The 8,657-nt window shown below is 49.8% G+C and overlaps 1 protein-coding gene across 4 annotated transcripts in view; it reads right to left on the reverse strand.

Moving 5' to 3' along the window:
* DCAF8 (DDB1 and CUL4 associated factor 8) overlaps positions 1 to 7,192 on the reverse strand; it is a 48,054-nt gene extending 40,862 nt beyond the window's left edge. For 3 of the 4 annotated variants that reach the window (XM_030542325.1, XM_030542328.1, XM_030542326.1), the window contains exons 1-2: positions 7,082 to 7,189; positions 5,882 to 5,952 (exon numbers count right to left, since the gene is read on the reverse strand). The gene's annotated coding sequence lies outside the window, so the exon portion shown is untranslated. Of the gene's footprint in view, positions 1 to 5,881; positions 5,953 to 7,081 lie in introns of all 4 variants that reach the window. The other variant, XM_030542327.1, reaches the window with a different exon arrangement.
* Positions 7,193 to 8,657: the final 1,465 nt, after the last annotated feature.

Raw genomic sequence — 8,657 nt, forward strand, 5'->3', positions numbered from 1 at the left:
AAGCAGAGAAGAGAGCTGAAGGGAATGGCCCAAAGTCAGTAACAGAACCAGAGCGTGGAACATCTAGCGCTTGTGCTTTAACCATGAGATTGTCCTTCCTCCTTTAACCTATTGCTTGTTAAAGATGGGCAGGAGTCTCTCACTCCCGGAATGCCCTCAATTCCAGCCCAGCTCCCAGCGAGTGAGCCATTACCATCGGACAGCTTCTAGGAGATCTAGGCCAAGTGTTTATGGATTCACCCTAAACTTACACTTGAGGATTCCCCACATCCTGCACTTACCCCCTGCAGATGGAATATTGCTATGCCCACTGAAAGAGGGGTTTCCATGTTACCCAATGCTAATAAATGGATAGTGGAGAGGAAAGTTAGTCTTGTGCTTAAGGCACAAGAATGGGAGTTGAGAACCAGATTCTATTCCCAGCTCTGCTACAGTCACCTCCAGCCCTGTGCCCTGAGCGCCCCAGGTGTCAAACAGGGATGATGTCTAGCTCCTTGAGTGGAGCTTAAGCACCTTGAGATCACCTCATCAAAAGGTGATGGTTGAGATTTTTGAAGTAGCGAGGGGGCATTAGCCACAATCGCCATTAACTAGAATGGAAGTTGTGAGGCCAAGGCCCCAGTACTGCTATGAACAACATCTACCCGATATTTTTAAAACTGAGAAGCCAACAGGATGCAAGGCACTTTGCAAGTTCTTTCCAGAAGACAGATTCCTAGCTCAAATCAAACAACATTGCGTGCAAGTTCGTGTGCGTTCTGTTTTATATCAGACATACTTGAATGCTTCAGAAGTCTACAATCTAGTAGTGTTCATCAGTAGAAAGCCAGTTAGCCCCTGACAATCGTCATTTGCAAGGTGGAGGCAAACACTCAATTCCACTTCAGTGGTACGCAATACAAAGTCCAATAACATGATTAAAATACTGCACACCAGCCCATATTAAGAGTGTTGAATTGATATTTATAGCTCCTTAGTTACTGAACAATCCATTATTATAATGGATCTGTAGCTATAAACACACTAATGGACCAGCTTTGCCAGAACATACAGTATCGCAGCCACATTTGGACTAAGCAGCACAGGCACAATGGCTGTGGAGATACAGCAGCTGTATGAAAAATGTCAGGCATTTCACTGGTCTACTGAAGACTCCCAACCTTCAGGGTCATCCTGATTTCAGTCTGCTTTACTAGACAGCAAAAACCCCATGGGTCTTTGCAGACAGATCCCTGCTGTGAACACAATCCTTTGTATCTACATACACTGGATCTCTTGTACACTCTCACCGCCTTGTATTTGTTCATTTGAGGTTCCTATATTTAAGCAGGATTTTCTCCCAAGTACTGGAGCATGGCAACCTGACTCCTTTAAGAGCCAGGGAGGCTGTCAGGTGGTTGAGGCCCAAAACGTACCTTGATGAAGATCTTACACAGCCCAATAACCCTTTCATCGCAACACGCCACTCTAGGAGTACGTCAAAAAAGGCAGCACTCTGGACTCTCCGTAGATAGCTGCAGCTAGCCCCGGGCCCCCACCTTCCAAAAGGCCTTCCACCTTCCAAACACCTTCTACTGTTGAGCACTCAGTTACATTTCAGATGTGTGCAATATGTGAAGCCCAATTACGTAGCATGAAAACCACAGGGCTGGAACCCCTACCCCTGGCCAGCTCTCTGATTTTCTGCCATAGCTGCCCCCTCCACCATCACTCCTTTCTAGGGTATAGCTCTGAGACCGGCCAGCACTGGCTAATGGCATTCCAGCCAGACAGCTACTGTTCATTCTCTTTCCAAACACCACCACCCCTCAGTATTACAAAAATAATTCAAGAATAAGAGGGATGGGTACATAATTGATATTTACATGATTTTAATTTAAATGAAAATATTTTGATTGCTCTTAAGCCTTGCCTTAGAGTGATGGGGGATTTACAGTGTCCTGGTGCATGAGAACCTGACAGTGAAATTGACCAGACTTAATACTTCTATGGATGCTGTTTACTTTAGTTTCACTGCCTACCCAGAGGAGACAGCACATTTAGCTGCTGAGGAAATCCTTTCAGTTTTAAGAACAGAGCACTCCATGGCACCTTCCAGCCAGAGATGTCAGTGTGTTGCAGAGACGGGTGAGTATCATTATGACCATCTGTAAGACGGGGAACCAGAGATGCAGAGAGGGGAAGTGACTTGCCCAGTGTCAGAGCAAGTCAGTGGCAGAACTGGGAGTAGAAACAAAATCCTCTGACTACTAGCTTGGGGCCTCTTCCACTAAACAAATGTTGCCTCTGACACACAAGAAGCAATCCAATAAACTCAAGGGGACTCTGTTTCTCAACTACAGAAGACTTCTCTTAGTGAAGCCTTCCCAGTGGAGTCTTATCTCAGTTAAGTGAGAAGACTTTCTAAAAAGCCTGAAGGGTTTGGAGATGAGTTATTGTGCTGAGACACATCAGTAAAACGCATTACTTAAGCTTGTCAGCGCTTCAAGGCAGAAAAAGCCTTTTTGATGTGTTTGTCCAGCACCTAGCACAATGGGACCCTGATCTACAACTGGGGACCCTATGTGCTACCATGCTGCAAATCTCCTCCTTTCCCTAACCCCTCCCAAACACACGTCTTTATTTGGCATATTCCATATTAACCAACCAGACGTTCAAGAGAAAGTCATACCCACGGAAAACCTGGGTAAAGACCACTTACCCTAGCGGCACTAGCTAAATGAGCTCACTGGTAAGCAAAGGTTATGCCAATCCTGTACTGATTAGTCATCAGTCTTTGCCATTCACTGTAATATCCTATTTACAATAGGAACATTTGCTAAAGATCTCCAAATGTTAGCAACGCTGGAAGCCTTAAGACATGATCCTGCAGAGAGAACTGCATGAGCCCAGATGTCCTCTTGCATGGTGCTCTGTGCAGGACCAGGTTCTCCTGTAGACAGACTGCCAGCATTTTTAACAGCATATCATACGAGCAGATCTAATCAAGATGGTGTTAGAAACACCAGAAGTCTGCCTCTCTTAGGGCCCTGAATGCAGTTAATATCAAGAGAGCAGAACCAGTGGTACCAACAGTGGGCATGTTTTTAGGAAGGCTCTCTCTATACTAGGGAAGCTATGGGGCTAACAGGTCCTGAAGATCACACCAAATATGCAGATTTCCCAATTAAGTGCATCCCAATTAAATGGAGAAAACTGTATGATTTTTTTTTTAACCTGGCAGTGTGTGTTTTTTACTCAGGACACACACACGCTTTAATTTCCAGATTCACCCTCTCTTGGGAGCACACAAATCAGACCTTGGCTACTCTTTTCCTTTAAAATCGTAAGGGGGGGAAGGGGGAGATAACCCATTAAATTAAGGGTTTCCTTTTAGAGATAAAGCACCTCAAAGCTACCACAAACAAGACACCTTTAAATTACTGCACATAGGCTAGTTCTGAAGCACAATGGAAAGGCCTTGTCAATTAATAATATTATTTTACATGCCATATCCAAGGAACTCAATTCAACTCAATGAGGCTTTGACACAACTAGCTTCACAAATGTTGCTGAACTGCAAGAGCGAGATCTCCCTCCGCCATTTGTCAGAGACACTCAGAGCCCTTCATATTCAGGTTCACCCCCACCCCGTTTGACTCCATTTGGCAGAAGAAGAGAAGATATGATTTGCCTGACATCACACAACCAGGCAGCAAAATGGCCATTGAAATTCAGTGTCAGACACAAGGTAGCGTACACTGGAAAGAACAATCCTTGAGTTATTCAAACACCTTATGGGTTGTCTACACACAAGACCTGTACCCCTTTAGCAGTACCAGTATAGTCAAAGCAGTTCAACACCCTAGTGAGAGCACAGTTATCACAATATAAAAGGTGCTTTATCCCACACCTGGTCTACACTTAAAACTTATACCAGCATAGCTAGGTCAGGCAGCATGGCGGGGGGGGGACGGGGACGGAGGGACGACACACCATAGCGACAGAGCAACGCTGACAAAACCCCCAGTGTACGAAAGCTATGCCAACAGAGAGTGTTCCTGTCAGCCCAGCTAATGGGAGGTGGTGTTCCTACACCAGCATAATGCCTCCTTCACTCACCGTATACTGCATCAACAGTAGGAGGCTACGGGAACGTTTATACTACCTGTCGGATCGGCAGGTAGCAATTGATCTATTGGGGATCGATTTATCACATCTAGACGAGATGCGATAAATCGATCCACGAATCGACACTCATACTCCACCTAGGCAGGAGGAGTAAGCAGTTTTGATGGGGGAGCCGCAGCAGTCGACTCGTCGCCGTGAGGACGGCCAGGTAAATCAAACTAAGATACTTTCACTTCAGCTACGTGAATAGCGTAGCTGAAGTTGCATATCTTAGCTCAATCCTCCCCCACCACCACCACCACCACCACCACAGACTAGCCCTAAGTAGCTATAGCCTCAGTGTGGCTATTCGTTTTCTCATACAGGTACAAATATACCTGCATACATTGCTTCTATACCTGCAAAAGAGCTCACATGGACAGTTTTCAGTTAAAAACAAAACAAACAAAAAAAAATCACCCCACTCATCAAAATCAAGAGTGGTCAAACTGTCAAGTGCAGACCAGGCCTTAGTTAATTAGCACTCAGGAAAGAGACTTGGGCACTATTTTTGGACACTTCAATGTGCAATACTGTCAAAGAAAAATAAAAACCACCACAATAACCCTAGAGTGTTCTGATGTACAAACAACAGGAAAGCAAATATAAAGCTATTCAGAAGTCAATAGGACCCCTTCACCTCGATTACTGTGCTCATTTCTGTCCACCTTATCTCAGGAGGTTCTAAGATAGGTATACCTATGTCACTTAGGGATGTGATTTTTTTTAAGCTAGTTATTCAGGTAAAAGACCTAGAATAAATGCAGTTACACAGTACTGGTATGCGCCACTCCCCTCTCTCATACAAGAACAGTTATACTGGTATGAGTACCTTTATTGCTATAACTGTGCCCATTTGGAGGGAGATTGTATCTATTTAACTATATTGGTATGGTTATAGGAATACAACTTTCTAACATTGACAACTCCTTGGTTTATGGAAGATAATTAAGAGACAACAGAGGTACAAACTCAGAAACAGTACAGAAGGAGATCAGGTAATCCTATTTCCCATTTTTAGAGTCACTTCAAGACAGGGATATCCGATTCTGATAAAAGGCAACATGTTTAAAACCAAAAAACAAACAGCACAACTAACATGTGAAACTCACTGCCTCAAGAAATCACTGAGAACAAAAGTTTAGTAAGATTATTAATAGGATTAAACACTTACATGGATAATAAGAACATCCAGTTACATTACATGGGATAAGGAATATATTATATATATATATATGCATGCAGATCATAAGCCAAGGTCCTGGGGTTATGGTATAACCTGTCCATTGGTGATTTCTTCCAGATTGCCCTTTAAAGGGTTTCTTGCACCTTTCTCTAAAGTATCTATTACAGGCGACGCTGGAAACAGGATACTAAACTAACCTGCCCATTGGCAAAGCCTGTATGGCAATTCCTGCGTTCTTACAAAGAGTCGGTGGCAGAAAAGGAAACAAAACCCAGGAGTCCCGATTCCCAATGTGCTGCTTTAACTACTAGAGAACATGGTTTCAAGCATATGAGCAGCAGCTCACTAGCCCAGGTATAACTAGTCACTCACCTTAGGAAAAAAAAAAACAACAACAAGTCCCTAATATTTAAATCACCTGTCCAAAAAAGAAAAAAACACCCCCAAAAACCCAAACAAAACAAAAAAGCCAAAGGAAAAGAAAAGTTGCTGGCCCCAGGCTGGGCCACATTAGGCTGAACACAAGACAGTTTTAGAGGCACTCACCTTTTCTACTTCTATCCACCACACAGACCCAGCAGCACCTGGGAAACTGGCTCTGTAGATTTGCTGAAAGACTGAAAAAAAAGATAACAGTTTAAATTCAAGAAGTGCCATGCATAATGGATCTCACCCTTTTGCACCTACTACTCTGAACTAAAGATAGCTCATACCAACTTCAACCACCCCATTCCCCCCTGCCAAGTACGTTTTTGTTTCAATTAAAGATTAAATGCAGCAAAAGTCTTCCATGCCAGCCTAGTGTGTGTGTCGTCGAGGGCCCACATAAAGGGCCCGAGATGGTCACTCTGGGTGAACCCCAGAAAAGACACCTGCTCCCTGCCCCCTAAATACAGCTCATGAGTTTCCCACACATGCCCACCCGACACCGTTAAAGCTAAAGCTGGAGGAACAGCCAGGGTTAGCTGCTCTCTGCAGGGCTGAACCATCAGGTAGCCGGGAGGGAGCAGGAGCATGGCCAGGTGCAGGTTGGGTCAGGAGGCACCCGAGCCAGAGCGTGGAAGGTCCAGGAGCAACCCCCTAAGCACAGAGGAGGGGCCCGAACAGGGGGTAAGGGAGGCCTGGGACCGTCCCAGCGGGGCCGGGGCCTGTACGAGAGAGGGAGGGAGGCGGAGGGAGGGGAGTGGGGCGTGTCCCGGGCGGAACGGGGCCAGGGCCAGGCCGGGAGTGGAGCAGGTTCGGGCTAGGGGAGCGGAGGGGAGCGGAGTGGGGCTGGGATCTGTCCCGGGAAGGGAAGCGGAGCGGGGCCGGGTCCTGGCTGAGTGAGAAGCGGGTTCAGCCTACAGGAGCAGGGCCTGTCCCGGGAGGGGGAGCGGAGCGGGGCCTGGCTGAGGGTTGGGGGAGGGGAGGGGGGGGAGCGGGGCCGGGCTGAGGGAGGAGCGGGTTCAGCCTACAGGAGCGGGGCCTGTCCCAGGAGGGGGAGGGGAGCGGGGCTGGGGCCTGGCTGAGGGTTGGGGGAGGGGAGCGGGGCCTGTCCCAGGAGGGGGAGGGGAGCGGGGCTGGGGCCTGTCCCAGGAGGGGGAGGGGAGCGGGGCCTGTCCCAGGAGGGGGAGGGGAGCGGGGCCGGGGCCTGTCCCGGGAAGGGGCCGGGTCGGGATCTGTCCCGGGAGGAGGAGGGGGCCGGGCCGGGCCGAACCGAGGGACCCGGGCCCGCTCAGGCCGCGGCTCCGGGGGACGCGGACGGACCCTACTCTCAGCGGCCCCGGGCCCGCTCAGGCCGAGATCCTCCTTCCCCGGGCTGCTGCCCCGCCGCCATCTTACTGCGCCGCCTCCCTCCGCCGGGGACGCTTTGCGGCTCCGCCCACGCTTTACGGCAGCGGCGGCTTCGCGACACCCGTTTCCCTCAGTGCCTGGGGATTGTTATTGTAGGGTCGCGGCCCAGGGGGTGGGGCCCAGGCCCTCGTGCTAGGGAAGGGTCTGCTCGCGTCATAGGTTCCCCTCCCCCATTAGACCCCTGTGCTGCTGTAGGGCCCTTGACCCCCCCCCATTGGCTGCACAGTCACATCAGCCTGGTGTGTCATTGCAAGGCCCCCCCACCCCCAGGTTGCCAGTGCAGCCTGCCTCTGGGAGCCCTGCTCAGGGATCTGACAGCCCCCCCGGGGGGCCAGGGCGGGATTGCTCCTCCACTTGCCTTGGGAGACTCCCTCAGCTGTGCCCAGCACCCTGGCGTCGTCCGTCCCATGGGTGCCGCCTCTCCCCTGCCTTGGCCTGGTGCTCTGGGCTAGGCCGGCTGCTTTGTTACTGGGCTGCCCAAGGCTACCCACGCTGCTTTCTCACCGGGGAGTGCCTCACGCGTGGGCAGGGCAGTAATTTCTCATGCCACCGGAGTTTTTATTTCTGTATGTTGGTGCTGCTAGCAGGGCCTGCGTTTTCACTGAATCCCTCTGCCCATGGCATGGCCAATGCGGTAAGCAGGAGGGTGGCTGCCCTCCCTGCGGCATCCCGCACTTAGGCCCCAAACAGTCCGTCACAGGCCAGGCCTCCCACAAACAGACTCCCACCAGGAGGCCAGGTACAAGCCATAGGGCTGCACCCTCCGCACTGGGATTCGAGAAGGGATGGATCAGCCCCGTCAACCTGATCCTTTCCCTTTCTACTTTTTTTCCCTAGGATGGGATCCCTGACCCTCCAGCGTGGGACTTCCCCACGTGACAGCCCCATCTGGAAGGAGCTTGGGGTGGTCTTTGCTGGTGAGCTAGAGGGAAGGGCCTGTCATGGATCCACCGGTCCAGTGCTCTCATACGGCTCTGGAACAGTCCCTGGGAGAACTCTTCAGTGTGTCAGCCCCCTTAGGGTCACAGTCTCACTGGGGTAAGCACCTTGGTTTCACTGCTTCCTGGGAGTGAACATCAGAGTCTTCAGCACCCCTGCTTCACGCTGTGAGCTCCCTACAGCAAGTCCACCTGCATTGAACCCCGGAGAGAGACTTACACACCCAAAGGGAGCAATTCCCCCACCTCCACCCCCAAATTTCCTTAGTATGGAGTGACTCTTAGCCAGCATTGTAAAAGCAGAAGGTGTCTGGAACACAGTGCAGAAAGCCCTTGATTAACACAGAGAACAGAAAGTTACAGCATAGTCCATCTGGGTTAGATCAGATCCCAGAGCTCTCCTCTGAACCTTTCTTAATTCCTGTTCAGAAGCTTCCCTGCTTTCAGCAGCCCACACTTAACCACTCCACCTGACCCTCCTCCTAGCCCTTTGTTCTCCAGCTAGTCACAATCGACTGGCTTCCTGCAGAGGGTATGCTATCCACAGTCAT

The sequence above is a fragment of the Gopherus evgoodei genome, chromosome 24, assembly GCF_007399415.2.
Source record: "Gopherus evgoodei ecotype Sinaloan lineage chromosome 24, rGopEvg1_v1.p, whole genome shotgun sequence".
Lineage (NCBI taxonomy): Eukaryota > Metazoa > Chordata > Testudines > Testudinidae > Gopherus > Gopherus evgoodei.